At 44.7% G+C, this 16,852-nt stretch overlaps 1 long non-coding RNA gene across 1 annotated transcript; it reads left to right on the top strand.

Moving 5' to 3' along the window:
* Positions 1–29: 29 nt before the first annotated feature.
* On the top strand, positions 30–11,423 carry LOC132652289 (uncharacterized). The gene is made up of 3 exons (XR_009589773.1): positions 30–654; positions 9,270–9,491; positions 11,342–11,423. It is a non-coding gene; the product is annotated as an uncharacterized LOC132652289 (long non-coding RNA).
* Positions 11,424–16,852: the final 5,429 nt, after the last annotated feature.

Here is a 16,852-nt window from a genome sequence, read left to right as displayed (position 1 = left end):
GCCCCGCTCCCGTGCGGCGACCTAGGTCTAGGGCCCGGGAGGCAGGTGGCCACCCTGACCGTGACCGCTCTTTGTCTATCCTTTGACCCTGCTGTTTGGCCGCACTTGGCTCCCGGGGCGCTCCCGCGCTCCTGCTTCCCAGCCGCCACCCCGCGAGCCTCGCTTCACTTTCCAGCCCACTGTCGTCGGCTTGGCCGCAGGCGGCGGGGTCGGCGACCGCGCCAGCCCGGAAAGCTGGCGGGGTTAGCGAGAGCCGGGGACCTGAACTCCTTTGGTAAGAGGAGCCGCGCTCGCCGCGAGCCAAGTCAACGTTTCGGGAGCAGTTCGCTGAAGGCGGCGGGGCAGAGGGCGCTCAGACTTCGAGAAACTCTTAATTGCAGCGAGCTCAGTTTCTGCTAAGATCAAAGCCGCCGGGGTTTAGGAACTTGGGACCAGAAGGAGCCGGGGTGTCGCGAGCGAGCCGTTCGCTGTGCGGCGGCCACGTTCGGCGCCCCGCGCAGCGTTGCCGGCGGCTGTTCGGATCTCCACGCCGACCCACCCACCCCCTCCCCGACTCCCACCCGGCAGTATTTGAGGTGCTGCGCCTACACCTGCGTCCCCTCGGCTCTGGGGTCAGAAGAGAGGCAAGCTGAGGTCTGCAGGAGTATTTAAAAGGTAGCTGGGGGCAGAGCGCTTGCTTGAGCTTAACCGGTAACACTCAACACTCCTCTCTCATCCCTAAGTCTAAACAATGCACCTCGTAAAAGCGCCTTACAATTCCTTTTGCAAAGTAGAAATTCTGTAAGGTAAGAACAGTAAACGGGCTTGAGTTTTTTATTTAATTTAAAACTTTAATCTTTAAGTCTCGTTGGAAATCGCATCCTCGGAGACACACAAAACAAACCCGCCATAGAATAAAGCAAACGCAAGGCACCCATGGAGGGCTTTGTGCTCTCCTCCTCTCCCTCTCTCTCTCTCTCTCTCTCTCTCTCTCTCTCTCTCTGATATGAAGCATGAGCTAGCTCTTATCTTTACTTAATAAGCCCACTAACTTGGCTGGACTCATGGCCTCATAAGTCAAGGACCCGACTTGACCTGGGTGAAGATCCCTAAAAGAGGAGCTTCTCAGCTGCTGACAGCGGTGTGGAGTTTCTCTGCTGCCGCTGACAGTGACAGGAAGCTTTTTGAAGAACCCCAACTGAAAAAAAAAAAAAAAAAAAAAAAAAAGACTTGCAGGAAAGCCAGCTTGGAACGTAGAAGAGACACCGAATGAAAATCAGTCTTGTCTGAAAACCACCAGATGAGGGAGAGCATGTTCAAAGTGCAGGCCTCCCTCCTGTAAGCTGTTACACCTTGGGGAGGAGGGTCTCGAAATTGACGTTGCTGATGAAGGAGCCCTGACGTAGAAACCCCGTCCCTCGTCCTCTCTGACAGAAGCATGCCAAGTTTCAGCACATTTGGTCAGTCGATGCAAGTATCTCGTGCATGTAACAAGGATTAGTTCTGAAATCTTCCTAGCTCCACTCCATTGTCCACAACAGCCTGAAGGGTTCCCTTAATCTCTTAGAGACCTTGACCTAGAAGGTCAAGCCAAGTACATCCTTGGCTTGTTCAATACAGAAAATAAATTCAGAATGAGCCGACACAAAGTGGTTAGACTGTATTAAAAATGGAAAGAGGGGCTGGAGAGCTGGCTCTGTGGTGCAGAGCACTGACTGCTTTCCCAGAGGTCTCTGGGTAGATTGCCAGCACCCATGTGGCAGCTCAAAACTGTCCAGTAACACCGCTTCCAGGGAATCCGATGTCCTCTTCTGGTCTCCATGGAAGGGCACAACCAACTGTCCTACTCAGCTGTGATGGCTGAGAACCACAACAATAAGCAGCAGGAGATCCCCAGAGGTCAAGTAGTAACATCCATGTATCTTGGTGATAGCTATCTAATTGGTTTCTAGAAACCGAGCCAACTACCTGGGGCTAAGAAGGTCATGGGTCTTAGAGGAGAACCTACCAATGCCAGTGTATTAGACCAGCATAATGCCTGACTACATTTTAAATACTTATCCTTATGCCCACACATAAGTGTAGCTGTCATCTCTCATCCAAGAAGCCTCTCTTTGCAGCAGACGGAGCCCATCAGAGAAAATCACAATTGGCCATAAGGCAGAGATAAGTGGTCATAACGCATAGCTCAACTGATCATGAATGAATGTATTTACAACACAATTCTTGCACCTAAGGCTCAAGGAGCATTGCAGAAGAGTGCATGGAAAGCTTGGACCAGGAACAACAAAGCTACATCCAAGATATTGAAAAAAATATGGCTGCCTAAACAAGGCATAAGTAATGATAAGTAAATAGGTGTGCTAATATAGAGTGGAGAAATCTCTCTGGATCTCATCTGTAGACAAAGGATAGCAAACAACTAATGAGTGCCAAGAGAGGGAAACTTGGTCTCTCCTAGGGATGTGCCCTTGGTTATCCAATTGGCTATCTAATGCAAAGTGGTCATCCCTGAAACAGTATACATACAACACTAACCAGATTCAGCAGGCTATATTTATACATTTGTGCATGCACATAAAACCATAATATTCAAAGAAAAAGAGGCCATCAGTGTGAGAGGAAGTGCCAGGGTGGCAGACATGGGAGGAGTTGGAAGCAGAAAAGGCAAAGAAGGAGTTAATGTAATTATACTTAAATTTAAAATGAAACAAAATACCAATTGGTATTTTAAAAAATCAGCTTCCTCTTCTTTCATGCTCATCATTGTGTGTAGTGTTCATCTACATCTCTTTTCTATAAGGAAGAGATCTTAAAGAACCATGAGTGCCCATTGACAAAGACACTCGATGAACGTTACACTGACCCAGTGTTGATAACATAACACCTGTTAAACTTAATTAGTGTAATTAACTTACATAGCCAAGTAGCAGTTTTCAGGGCCGGGGATGTGCTCAGAGATAGAGCACCTGCCCAACATTTGCAAGCCTCTGGGCTCCATCTACCGCAGAAAAACACAAACCAAATTTCCAGGTTGTCTTATGATCATGGTTAGTCCATTTTGCCACGATCTCTCACATTTGTCTGCTTACTGGCGTGGTAGCACTGGTGGTGGTTGGCATGTGTCTGTGCCTGTATGTGTCTGTGCTTGGGCTATAGCATACATGAGGAGGCCAGAGGCCAATCTGTGAGGAGTCTGTTCTTTCCTTCTACCTCGTGGGTCCCAGGGATTGAACTCAGGGCATCAGGCTTTATGTCAAGCACCTTTACCTAATCAGCCATCTTGCCTGCCCTGTTGCCATGTTCTCGAGAAGTTTTGAGAAGTATGTGTCTTTTTTTCTTTTTTTGTCACTTTCCACTGACTAGTGAAAATGCCTGGACCTTTCCAACCTCATCCTTCATTGTGCCTAACCTAAAACTGAAGTCTTCCCTCTTCCGAACTGCTGGATTCTGAAGAATACTTTCTACCTTCCCCTCTGCTGGGAAGGGTGTCTCTGTATCCTTCATAACTCAGGTCTGAGGTGGCTTCCTCTAGCGTCCCCTAGAGGGGAGTTCCAAAGGCGCTTTGCACCCAACCTCTCTTCTCACTCCTGTGGGCCCCTTGAGATCCAAGCTGGATCTTCCTCTTGTCTAGAGCGTGAGTGTGGCACAGAATTACCATTGCTCCTAGATGGAGGAATGATTGGTGGTGTTGTGTAATAGTTTTTATCTTGCATACGGTTTCTTTAATCATCTGCTGGTTTGAGATAGTTATTCATTTATCAATTGGCCCCTGGAATTAATCACCACCCACCACTATTTGAAGGACTCTTAAAGTTCCTGTTATGTTATTGGCAATTTGCCCCTCTTTTGCTTCATTCTAGCTAGACTTGACATTCCCAGCTTGGCTTTGTTTTCTTATAACTCGCTGCTGTTATACAGTACAAAGAGAGGCATCCAAATTCTTCTGAAAGGAGCCTGTGTATATAACACCACCTTTTCTGTTTTCCTAAGCTCACAGACCGCTGACTGTCTTTCCCAGCTAAAGAGAAGAAAATTAAATGTAAAGTAAAACAGTGAGGGGCTGGAGAGATGTCTCAGCAATTAAGACCACTTACTCCCATTCTTGATGAGGGCCCCAAGATAGTTTCCAGCACCCACATGGTGGCTCACACCTGCCTGTAAGCCCAGTTCCAGGAGATCCCTCACCTTCCTCTGGCCTCTGTGGGTACAGGTACTCACATGATGTAAGCACACAGATGCCGGAAAGACACACATAATAATAAGTAACTTATAGAAAAGACAGAAAGCTATTTTTTACTTGTCACATTGCCGATGTTTGAGTTTGGTTGGTTAGTTGGTTGGTTACTTTGGTTTTTAACTTTAGCATTATTCTAAAGATCAAAAACGAAGCCAGATTTAGTGGCACACACCTGCAAACCCAGAACTCATGAGTCAAAAACAGGAGGATTACGGCAAGTTTCAAGGCCAGTGTCCTGTACAAAGTAGTGAGACCCTGTCTCAAAAAGCAAAGTAAAATAGATATATAATAGGAAAACAAAAGTAAAACTAAAGATTACAAGGGAAAACTAATGGAAACTTAAACTCAGTTTCTCCTCCTGTACTCTTAGCACAGATCACACCTGACACCATCATATCAAACACACTATCAGTTCTGTAGCAGATATCAGTCAGGTATCCCCTAACTCAGTCCAGTTCTGACACTATATTTCTGAAGATAGAGGATTCAGTCCCCCGAGGTTACCTCCCTACTCCTAGTTTTACCTGTACTTCTGACCAAGCACCCCTAAATCAGGGGGCTCACAACTTGTTCTTTAGTTTCCATTGATTTCATTGAACAGATTGTAGGGAAACAAATTTACTACTTTGTTATAAAGGATATCCTTAATAGAAGTGATACAAAGAGATACATAAGGCAAAAGATGCCTTGGGGGCACTCCCCAGGTGACTATGTTGTCTGCTTTCTAGGAATTCTATGAACACTGGCCTTTCAGGTTCTTTGTTTGTTTGTTTGTTTTTTGTTTTGTTTTTGTTTTCCGAGACAGGGTTTCTCTGTGTAGCCTGGCTGTCCTAGAACTCACTCTGTAGATCAGGCTGGCTTTGAACTCACAGAGGTCCACCTGCTTCTGCCTCTGCTGGGATTAAAGTTGTGTACCACCACTGCTTAGCCCTTTTGGGTTCTTCTGGAGACTACTGAGTAGGCAGGATTGAACAACTTTGTAGAAAGGTGGTTAGACGAAAGGCTGAATGCTGCTGCTAATACAGATAGGGAGGCCCAGTCAGACTTGCCTGTCCAGGCTGTCCTGGCCTCTCTGTGTTGTGCACCTTTCCCCCAGGTATGAGCCTAGGTTCTTGTTTGCATCAGGGTTGGGGGAAGAGGGACTCATGTTCTACTGTCACCCAGGACACGTTTTTAGAGCCAGCTGCAAGACAGAAATTAGTTTCTATGACCTAACTTGGTGGAGTGAAATTGTGATTTTTAATGGTTTGCTTTGGGGATAAAGCTAAGGGCCATAAACCATGAATGACAGCAAAACAAGTACTCATAAGTCATAAACATCTATGCGATTTAGATATATACATGTATACACGATTGCTATATATATGTGATATATATATAGATATAGATATAGATATAGATATATCATAGTATGTCACACATTGTCCATGTGTATGGGAAAGCAGGCACGGGTATGTTAGTTTGCTGTGATAAAACGCTGGCCAAACCATCTTGGGGAGGAGTTTTATTTGGCTTAGGCAGCCTGATTACAGTCAACCACCGAGACAGGTCAAGGCAGGAAACCATGGGGAAAGATATACTGCTTCCCTTTAGGTCACATTCAGCCATGAACCTTATACCTCCCAGGACCACACATGACTGTTCATGGCAAGACATGAACAAACATCTACTCACCCCAGATAGAGAATCAATGACATTCCAAAGTAAGAAGACTACCAGATTCTAACTGGTGAATCAATGAGCTTTATTGGGGTTAATTACAGGGATATGGGTGAGGGGTTACTTATTGGAGCAGAAATTACTCAAGACAGTTGCATCACCAAAGCCCTCACCAGCAGTGGTGACAGCTCACAAAAAGCTGGAAACCTGGAGCATACTGTACAACCTGAAGGTAACTCAACAGGCTGGAGAGCATCCTTTCCAGGTGGCTCAGTTGGACTGAGCCTCTTCCAGGCAGCTCAGCTTGTTTAAACGTCTTCTAAGCAGCTCATCTTGTCTCAGAGTCCCTCATTAACACTTACTATTTAAATATACATGGGGACGAAGAGGCCTAGTGAGTCTGCTCAGTTTCAGGGACTTCCTTGAAGCTATTTTGAGTTGTTTAGTTCCTGAGTTTAATGAGCTTTCCTCTAAGATGGAATATTTCACTTCCCTTTAGAACATTCTGTTGTTTCACCCTAAAAAAAAACAAAAACAAAAAAACTTCCTTTATCTTAAGAAGATTCTCTCCATAAAGTAAGGTTTTAATCTATGACAAAACTACTGCACAGCATACCTTCCCAGAGCTGGGGCCGCCCACACTTAGCTAGGATGCCTACATCAATCAGCAAACAGAAAATGCCCACAGGCCAATCAGATAGAAACAATTTCTCAACTGAGGTCCCCTCTTTCCTGATATATCTAAGTTTGCGTCAAATGGACAAACATCTTATCAATGCAACAGGCATGCAAATTATGCAACTTCTTTGGAAGAAAGGTAAGAAACAAATATCAAAATGTCAAGTATATATGTGTCCTATGAATTAATCCCAAGGATCAGTTGAACACGTATGCAAAGGTGAATGGGAACACGTGTTCACTGGGTCATGTTGGTTTTTTCATTGTCAAAGAACTTCGATACCCATTAAACAGAGCTTCCATCTATAATAATGAGTCACCAGTTCAGCACCTTATAGACTAGGAGGATATAGTGATTCTGATGTCTGTACCATCTCCAAGTTATATTGCTATAAGATAATGCCAAGTATAGAAGAGTGTTTAAATAAATTTGTTAATTGTTTATCTTTTATTTGCTTAATATAAAATAGATGTGTGCATTATATAATATATATTAAAGTATCCTCTGTGGGGCTGGAGAGTTAGCTCAATGATGAAAAGCACTTATAGTTCCTGCAGAAGACCTGGGTTAGAATCTCAGCTCCCTCATGGTGGCTCACAACTGTAACTCCAGTTCTGGGAGAGTCAATGCCCACTACAGGCTCCAGGCTACATATGCTATGGCCCCTCCCCACAGGAGGACGTGATTAAAAAGCATGCAACAGAGTCCTTTTCAGAGACAGGTCCTCACTCCTCTTACTAAGGGACCCACATGAAGACCAAGCTGCCGTGGGTACAAATGTGTAGGGGGCCTAGGTCCAGTCCATACGTGGTCCTTGATTGGTACTTTAGTCTCCACAAGCCCCCTGGGCTCAGGTTAGTTGGCTCTGTTAGCCTTCTTGTGGAGCTTCTGTCCCCTCTGGGTCCTTCTAGCCTTCCCTCTATTCTTCTGCAAGGCTCCTGGTGCTCCACATAGTGTCTGGCTGTGAATCTCAGTTGTGTGTGTATGTGTGTGTATTTGTGGGTTTTTTGAGACAGGGTTTCTCTGTGTAGCCTTGACTGTCCTGCACTCACTTTGTAGACCAGGCTGGCCTCAAACTCACAGCAATCCATTCTTACAGATCCATTCTTACAGATGTCCACCTAAAACTTTTTCTTACAGCTGGACATGGTGCCACATGCCTTTAATTGTAGCACTCAGAAGGCAGAGGTAGATGAATCGCTAAAGTTCAAGTCCAGCCTGGTTTACAAAGCAAGTCCAGGACAGCAAGGGCTTTGTTGCACAGAAAAACCCTGTCTTGAAAAAAAAAAAAAAAACAAGAAAGAAAGAAAAAAAGGAAGGAAGGAAGGAAGGAAGGAAGGAAGGAAGGAAGGAAGGAAGGAAGAAAGGAAGAAAGGAAGAAAGGAAGAAAGGAAGAAAGAAAGAAAGATTCCAAATCATATGGGGATGGAGAGATGGCTCAGAGGTTAAGAGCATTGTTTGCTCTTCCAGAGGTCCTGAGTTTGATTCCTGGCAACCACATGTTGGCTCACAACCATCTATAATGTGATCTGGTACCCTCTTTTGGCATTCAAGTATACATGTAGATAGAGCACTCATATACATAAAATAAATAAATAAATATTAAAAAAAATTTTTTTCTTACAACTGGGTGTGAAGGTGGATTCCTTTAAGTAATCCCAGCTCTTGGGGAGGCAGAGGCAGGCAAATCGCTATGAGTACCAGGCCAGCTGGGTTTACAAAGTGCATCCAGGACAGCCAAGGCTACACAGAGAAACCCTGTCTTGAAAAAGAATAAACAAACAAGCGAACAAAAAACCCCACAACTTTTTCTAACTAAGCTGCCATTTGATTACTTATTTTGGCAACATAATGTTTACATGCTCACATGGTGCTGCAGAGTCTCTGATGGGAAACAACAGTCCCCACAACGCCAACCCTCATGGTACTCTTCAGAAACAATCATTTTTTAGCTCTGTTGGCTCTGTTGACTTTTATGTTTATTTTTACAAGCTAATAATATACTTACTTTGCCTTTTGATTTTTTTAAATCTTAGATATCTACTTAGATATCCGATTATAAAACTCAGGGATGTATGTCACTCAAGACAACCCCTATGCACACACTCTTCCTCTCTCTCTCTCTCTCCTGTGGGGAGTGGAGGAAGTCCTGAGAGAATGCGTGCTGTGGACTCACTGTCATCGTAGCAAAGGCAGCTATGTTCTGCCTTTGCTACGATGACAGTGACGGCCCCTTTCACCTAGCTTGGAAGGCTGGGAGACTGAGGGTGCAGCTTCTCCAGCACCTACTGAGGGACCGGATCTCTGTCAACATGGAAGAAAAAGCTGGAGAAATGGCAGCCTATAGGGCTTTGCCATGCATGGCACATATTTGAAAAATGTTTTAATTCTACCTTTCAAATGTGACTGGACATACAGAAATCTAGACGGGGACATGTTTTGTCCTTGGAATTCTGGAGGCAAAATTTCCCTGTAGGATAGATTCTGATGGTGCAAAGAGTTGCTTGATGTTACTCTGACTCTCAGCCCCTTGCCTGTGGCTGTGATGGTCCATAGTGATTGTCAACTTGACAGGAACTAGAATTTTGTTTCACACATGTGTAGGAAACAAAATCCTGAGTGGAAGCAGCACTGTTTTCTGGCGTCCCCGACCAAACAGAAAAGCGAGAACAAGTGGATCCTCAGAGTCCATGTCTTTCTGCTTCCTGACAGCAGAAGCAGTATGACCAGCTGCTCCACAGTCCCACCACCAAGCTGGTATCTGCACCATGATGGACTGTCTTTCTTCAGACCGTGAGCCAAGCTACCCCCTTCCTCCCTGAGCTGCTTCTGCTCACAGCGATTAGATAAGCAATTAATACAGTGACCACCTGCCTACTGCCTGGAAGCTTTTCTTCTGACTCTGAAATTTTACTAAAATGGGCCTTGAGATAGGTATGTATTAAAATTCCAAATAAAAATGTAATTATTTTTTACACTGAATATTTTAAAAATACTGAAAAAGTTTGTGTTTCTCAGTCCCATTTACTTCTAAGTCAGCTAGCCCAGGGCAACCTTGAGGCATCAGAAAAACATTTCTTCTGGGCTGTCTCCCGCCTACCATTGGGCACCTGACCCCCATCTGTCTTCACATTTTTTCCTGTGTTAAACTAGACGTTGCTTACCTCTGATGCCAGGCAGCTGGTCTAATGAATTAGCTCGAAGCAGGTGACAACTCACAACACCTCAGGAGCCTTCCTTAACCCCTACATACAGACACTTACATCTTCCAAGAGGGGATTACAAAGGAGTAAATGATGATTCCACCCATCTAGCTGTATGTGTGTGTATGTATAAAACCACTCAGCTCTCATTTCCTACTCCAGTTATGACCCCTGTTTTTAATACCAGTTAGAGTTGGTTGAAACACTTCGAATAGCTTTATCCAAAGTTACTGGGAAAAGGAGTCACATAAAATTCACCTTCTTTTTCTCAGTTGTGGAATGATTGCCAGGAGCTAATGTAGTGTGTGTTTAACACTTATTTGTGCTATGATTAACCCTGCTTGTCACGCAGCTTGTCAGTCCCCCAGGTCCCCTGGATTACCAGGAATTGTTTCTCAAGAAGTGCTTGGTCCTGCTTGTTCTCTTGATTGGCATATGATATCTCATATCTCATATTCTTTGAGATATTCTCTTTTTCTCTATTGTTAAAATTCTCTTTCACACATGTGTAAAACAAAGTGTGTTCAGAGCCGCCTCTATTTCGCCTTCCAATTCTCCTCTTATGCCCTTAATGCAACCTCCTCCCAAACTCACCATATCTGTTTGTTTTTTTGTTTTTTGTTTTTTTCTTTTTGTAACCACTCAGTTGCTGCTGTCTATATGTGCTTCAGGGTGGATGGGGTCTTCGCAGAAGTGTGGTAACCCCACCTGTGGCCACACCTTCAGATGTTTGAGAACAGAACTTAACTGGTACTGCAGACTTCTGGCCTGGCTCCTCAGCTCATAGAAAGAGTTCCCCCAAATACACCCCCACAGAAGCCAGACATTCCTCCAGAGGCCACCTTATGAGCACACACAGCTCTAGCATACACTAGGAACCTGTTTCTTCCTTCATACTGCACCTGACCCTAAATGTGGCACTTTCTACCAGCTTCCAAACACATGGGTCCATTACTGCTGTCTGAGACCACTGGAGCTCCAAAACAGAGAAATAGCCATCCTTATATCTGCAAGAGCTGAGAACACATTATTTTGGAAGAAATGCCTCAAAGCTGCCTTCTACTTTGTACTCTGCCAATAGGGTCCAGGTCATGGGCATGTGGGTTCTATCTCTTAGAGGTTTACTGTTGTTCTTAAAGAACACCTAGCACTGAGCCATTTATAAAGAACAGAAGGTTATTTAGGCTCATGCTTCTTCTGGAGGCTGCATAGTTTGGGTTAGAGAGTACAAGTGGTGGGAGCCTCGTGCTTCTTCAGCTCTTGGTAAGAAGAACAGCAAAGCAGTCATAAGTGAAAGAGAAGGGAACAATAGGAGGCAGGTGTGTTATATCAATCCATCCAGTGCTCTGGAGGAAAGGAGGATCTAAAGTTCAAGTGCCCCCTCCCAAAAACAATAGGAATTTTGGCACAGAAAAACTACATTCAAATCTCAGGACAGCATATTTAGGAATCCAGAACAATACATAGAGAAAAATATCTCTAACAAATAAGATCTATATTCCATCTAGAATAAATTTAACTTCTGGCTCATTAAGAATTTGCTCAGACATCAAACTCATTGCTTCAATCTTCTTTCCCTAGGATGAAGACAGTTCCAAGACAGTTTGAATATTTTCACATATGGAAGGGAGGGATTGGGACGGGAGGAGGGAGAGAACCACAGGCAGATACAAAGTGAATAAAGTGTAATTAATAAAGAAAAAAATAAATATATATTAAAAATAAAAAATAATCTTTCCAAGCCTCCTTCATCCATTCATTAATGGGAGATATTCCAACTCCACCATTTAAAATGCATGCATGTATGCTCAGGTGGAACTCAGAGCAGCATTTGCATGAGTCCCTGTGTTTGATACCTAGCATCGCCTTCTCTCTCCCCTTCTCTCTCCCTTTCTCTCTCTCCTTCTCTCCCCCCGCCCCCCGCACACTTGCGTGCGCGCACACGCGTGGTCCCTCTCTCAAGTGTATTTCATTGAAGTCAATTTACAAATCCACGTATATTCAAATCTAAACAATCTATGACACTTGGCTGTGAAACCCCTGACCAAGAAGTGCTCACATGGCACCTCGTGAGTCACAGCTTCCTGTGCCTCCCAGAGCCCAGCACTTATGTCCTGGGCAAGCCTGTTCACCATGACTCACCTGAAAGCAACTGATTTCTGAAAACTGTGCTTAATCAAATGCTGGCAGATAACAGCCACTGGGGAGCAGTGACTTGAATGCTGTTTTCTTTTCTTCTTTGCCTTCCTTCCTGCCTTCCTTCCTTTCTTCCTCCCTCTCTTCCTCCCTCCCTCCCTTCCTTCTTTTGTGCTTTCCTTTCTCCTTTCACAGAATCTCACTATTTAGTCAGGTCTGGATTACAGGTGTCTACCACTGAGCCTGGAAGCAACAGTGGCTTTACAAAAATGCTTTTATCTTTCATATTCAACCTTTTTTTTTTTTTTGATGATTTAAAACCTTCAATACCTAAAAACAGAAGAGACATGTAAAACAGACATTGAAGAAATGAGTGTGTTTACAAAATGGGGTTCTCAGTGGTAAGTTTTTCACAAATGTAATGACACTTAACCTTTAAGGCCCTTATCAGGCCTGAGCCTATTTTTATATTCTTCTGTTTTGTGTTTTGAGACAGAGTTTCTCTGTGTAGTCCTGGGCTATCCTGGAACTTACTCTGTAGACCAGGCTGGCCTCAAACTAGGATCTGCCTGGCTCTAATTTTCTATTCTTAACTTTGTAAATTAATTGTTTTTTTCTGAAGCAGCTTCATCTCCCCCATTACTGTAATCCTTGGGCTCCATGAAAGTTCACTTCACACCTGCCACAGAGCCTCCTGATTTCATCTCTCAGGCACTCTTGACCTCTAGGGGATGAACCTGGACACAATCTGCAAGCTGACACAATTCTGAAAGTTGACTCAGAACACAGGTCTGAGGTGTGGGCCTACCACCAGATGCTGGCATGCTGGAGCCATTCACTTCGCACCATTATCCAAACCGATTGTTGATCCTTCATATACACACACACACGCACGCACGCACACACACACGCACACACACACACAGGGCCCGTCCCCATCTTGCAACCTGCCCAGGCTCTGCCGGAGCTCTGGTTCTCACAGAGGACTTCAGAAGCTGCGATGGGCCCTGTTCCACGCTCAGGAACAGGGCTCAGGGCTCAGACTGGCCCTGTTCCCAGTCTCTTCTCCCATCGGATGAAAGCAATGGGTTATAGCACCATGTGGTTTCCCTTCGGCGGTGGCTTTGTTTTAAACAGAAACTACTGTTCTGCCTGATAGCGTAGCTCCAGGCAGCACAGAAGAGCAGAGGTCCCTATCAGGTCCTAAAGCTGGAGTCCTTGGAGGGTTTCTTGAGGCGCCAGCAGCCACTGTCTATCGTTCTGAAGCAAGGAACACCACCATCCTCTATGCCCATAAACACAGACACGGGGAGATTTTGACTTGAATGACATCTGTACCACACTGTCCAATGGGAACAATGGCATCGGGGAGCTGCCCTTGCTCGCCCTGCCGTCTGTTCCACACACCTCTTCCCTGGTCACGGGCTCCGGTGTTTAGAAGCAGAGTTGTGTTTCGCTGAAGGGTAGCACACCCCAATCCCCGGTTAGTTGGATATGACCACATGACCCAGTTCTGACCAATGACACAGGTATGGGCAGAATGTTCCAGAAGACTTAGAGAGTAGTCTAAAAGTAGGAAACACAGCCTTTTCCTTCCTGTCTCCTGTCGTTAAAGTTAGCATGACACCTGCTGCCCTGGCAGCCATCTTGGATCTGAGGGGACTTTAAACATTGAGCCAGTAGCTATGGAGAGCGGACCAGCGAGATAAACAGGTGCACCTGAGAACATCACAGCCCCTCCCCCAACATCCCAGACCGCCTCCTGTTACGCTTATCTTTTGTGAAAAAGAAAAAAAATCATGTGTTTAAGCCGGTATCTCCCAGCTCACTGTCACAGGTGGATATGGGTGACAGTCAACTTCCCACATCTTAGAGGAAGAAGTCAGCAAATAATCATCGATCAAAATCTACAAGAGGGGGAAACAACCTTTCCACTCTGGACAGCCACTCAATTTATACAGTAGAATGCGAGGGCCAGAGGGAAGATCAGCAGAGCGAAGCAAAACAGGCCGTTTTTGTGGTCTTGGTACAGCTGCTTTACACTCTAAAACACCACTGAGTGTAAGTGGTTCCAGGTCGGTGTAAAGGCTTCTTAGCAACCAAGGACACCAAATAACGCTCTGTAACAGATGGTGGGCGTTTAGAACAGTTGGAGCTTGAAGGAAGCCAGACGAGGCCAGAAGACACTCTTGTTCCTAGATAGAATGATATATGTATTTTACACACACACACACTATAAATACATATTTAATTAGGACCTACACAAGACAGTGGCCTCCGTTCCACTTTCCATGGTCAGTTTTTCATCATCAATAGCAGTCTAGCATATTCTTACAGCACAATGAGGAATTATATTTAGAGAGCAGGCGAGACAGAGACCACATTTGCATAACTTTTATTACAGTATATTAATAACTTAATGATATGTTATTATGAGCTATTGTAGTTAATCCCATACAGTGCCTAACTTATGGGTTAAGCGTTACCATACACATGCAGAGACTGTTACCTTACACACACATAGCTTAGAACTTTCCATGACTCCAGACACCTCTTGGTTGCAGGGGCTTAAAGCTCATGTCCTGTATCAGTTACTTGTCTCATCTCCATAACAAAAACACCTGTCAAAAACTAGAGACAGGAGGGTTTGCTCTGGCCCACAGTTTGAGAGTCAGTGTATCACGGTGGACAGGTCACAGCATCAGGAAGTGAAGTTGAGCCAGCCAGTCACGTTGCGTCTGCAGAAAGATGAAATGCTCGCGATGCTGGGTTCGCCTTCTTCCTTACTCCAGGACCCCAGCCCGCATCATGATGCTGCTCACATTTGGGGTGCATCTTTTCACCTAGTTAAGATAGCCTAGGAACTACCCAAAAACATGCCCAGAAGTTTGTCTCCTAGGTGATTCTAATGGCCAATATCAACCAGCTCTAGTCTGGAACAAAAAAAAAAAAAAAAAAAAAAAAGAAAAGAAAAGAAAGATGACTGAGAATTTCTGTTCCTCCCACTCAACTAGAACCTGAGGAGTTGGCTGGTCAGGAAGTGACACCTGTGCACGACTCCGAGTCACCTGGGAAGGAACTGAGATGCCCAAAGGTTGAGCAATGCGAAAGCGATGCTGCCCCAGGGAAGCATGAAGTCATCCGCGGGCACCCACGGATTCTTGTTCTCTGTTCTGCTGCAGCCACCGGCTCTGTAACACCTCCCTCTAGCCAGTCTCTGTGGCTCTGCAGTCTCTCCTGTGGCAGAGCTAGAGTGAGGCCTGACTCACTCTCAGGGAAGTTCCCGAAGGTAGCGTCTAAATAGAGACCTGGAGGAGGGTGAGTAGGAGTTTCTGAACCTCCTTCAGCTACTGTTCACGTGCCTGATGCCACAGACAGAACTTCATTCCAAATTCATAGAGCAAGAAAGTGTCAACGAGATAATTAGAAAAATCCATTGACCCCTCTCCTCCATTTTTGAGTTCCACCACACTGCCATCTCATTTGCTCTGGACAGGGTCAGAGATCAGGGTCAGGGATGCTTTCCTTCTCTGGGGAGGCTGGGTCTGGAGATGTCTATCTTGGCACCTTGGAAGTCACGCCTGCTAAACTTTCATAATGCATAGCATTACACACACACACACATTCATATACACTCACGCTCACACACATACACACAGTCACACACACACACACATTCATATACACTCAACACAGAAACACTCATACATACTCTCGCTCACACACATACACACACACACACACACAATTTAGCTCCATGGAAGAAGGAACACAGAGATTTGTTTTGTGCAAGGCTAGTAATGAACTTGCTGTCTCTTGTTCATTCAGTCTGGGGTCCAGCCCATGAAGCAGGGCTACCCACTTTCACCTGGCTCCTCCCACATCACCTAAAATAAGATTGTTGCCCACAAGGATTTATTGATTCACTGATTCTGAGTGAACACAAAAAGCAAGCATCGGGCAGTTTGCTCCAGGAGAGCATCTCTTGTGTGCTCAGGTATACAAGATCATAGAGTCTGTACCCTTGGGTGGAAGGGTCTTTCTCGCTAAAACTCACAAGGACTAGTCCTGGTCATTGCTGTGCTACCATCACCTTGCTTGCAGCCACTCTCCAGCCGCCAAATAGAGACAAGGATTTCCTCTGGAATTTTCTTACATTGTTTTATTTGGGGTGTCAACCTTTCTATTTTTGTCCAGCAAACAAGTTACTGTTCATTTCCTTTTGAGGATTTTTTTCCCCTTTTCTTTTTAAGGCAGCACCTCTCTCAGGAAAAACTAGTCACAGAGCTGTCCCCAGAGGACCAGCTATCTTTGTGTAGCTGTCACCAAGGCGTTTCCATATAAAGCTTCTCTGTCATTTTGAGGTCACAAGAGCACATGAGCCATAGTCATCTGTGACCTCATCCCTCTGGATCTGGTCCAGCCGCTTCAAGTTTCATCACCGAATGTGTGGCTGGCTACTGGCTAATACATCTAAGCCATTAATGATTCTTTTACAAACAAGGAAATTCCCATTTAATGTTAAGTGGGGGAAAAATGGTCGGTTGTAGGCCCTGGCTGTATGTCACCAAGGAACAGCCCTTTATAGGAGTGACCTTTGTCCTACTTAATAGATTCTTTTAGCTATGGAATAGAATGTTTTTGTCATCAAAATGGATTGTCCAAATTTATTTTCTTATAGAGATTATTTACTATGAAGTGATATACTACACACGCAGAAGAATATTATTCATCCTTTGTTTTCAAGGTCTGATTATTTGTTTTCTTAAAGTCTTATTTTTGACTGTTCTCAGACTTAAGTAACTCTCAGGGAAGACAGCCTTTATCTCTTGGCAGCATGTTCCTGGCATTTTTCTTTGGCTTCCTTCATGCTCTTGGCCAAAAGTTTAGCATCTTCTCCTGCCTCCAGGTTTTCATTAGTGAGTTGTTTTTTTTTTTTTTTTTTTTTGGTTTTTT

Source organism: Meriones unguiculatus, chromosome 2 (assembly GCF_030254825.1).
Source record: "Meriones unguiculatus strain TT.TT164.6M chromosome 2, Bangor_MerUng_6.1, whole genome shotgun sequence".
NCBI classification, from domain to species: domain Eukaryota; kingdom Metazoa; phylum Chordata; class Mammalia; order Rodentia; family Muridae; genus Meriones; species Meriones unguiculatus.
This window is presented reverse-complemented; position numbering and strand designations above follow the sequence as displayed.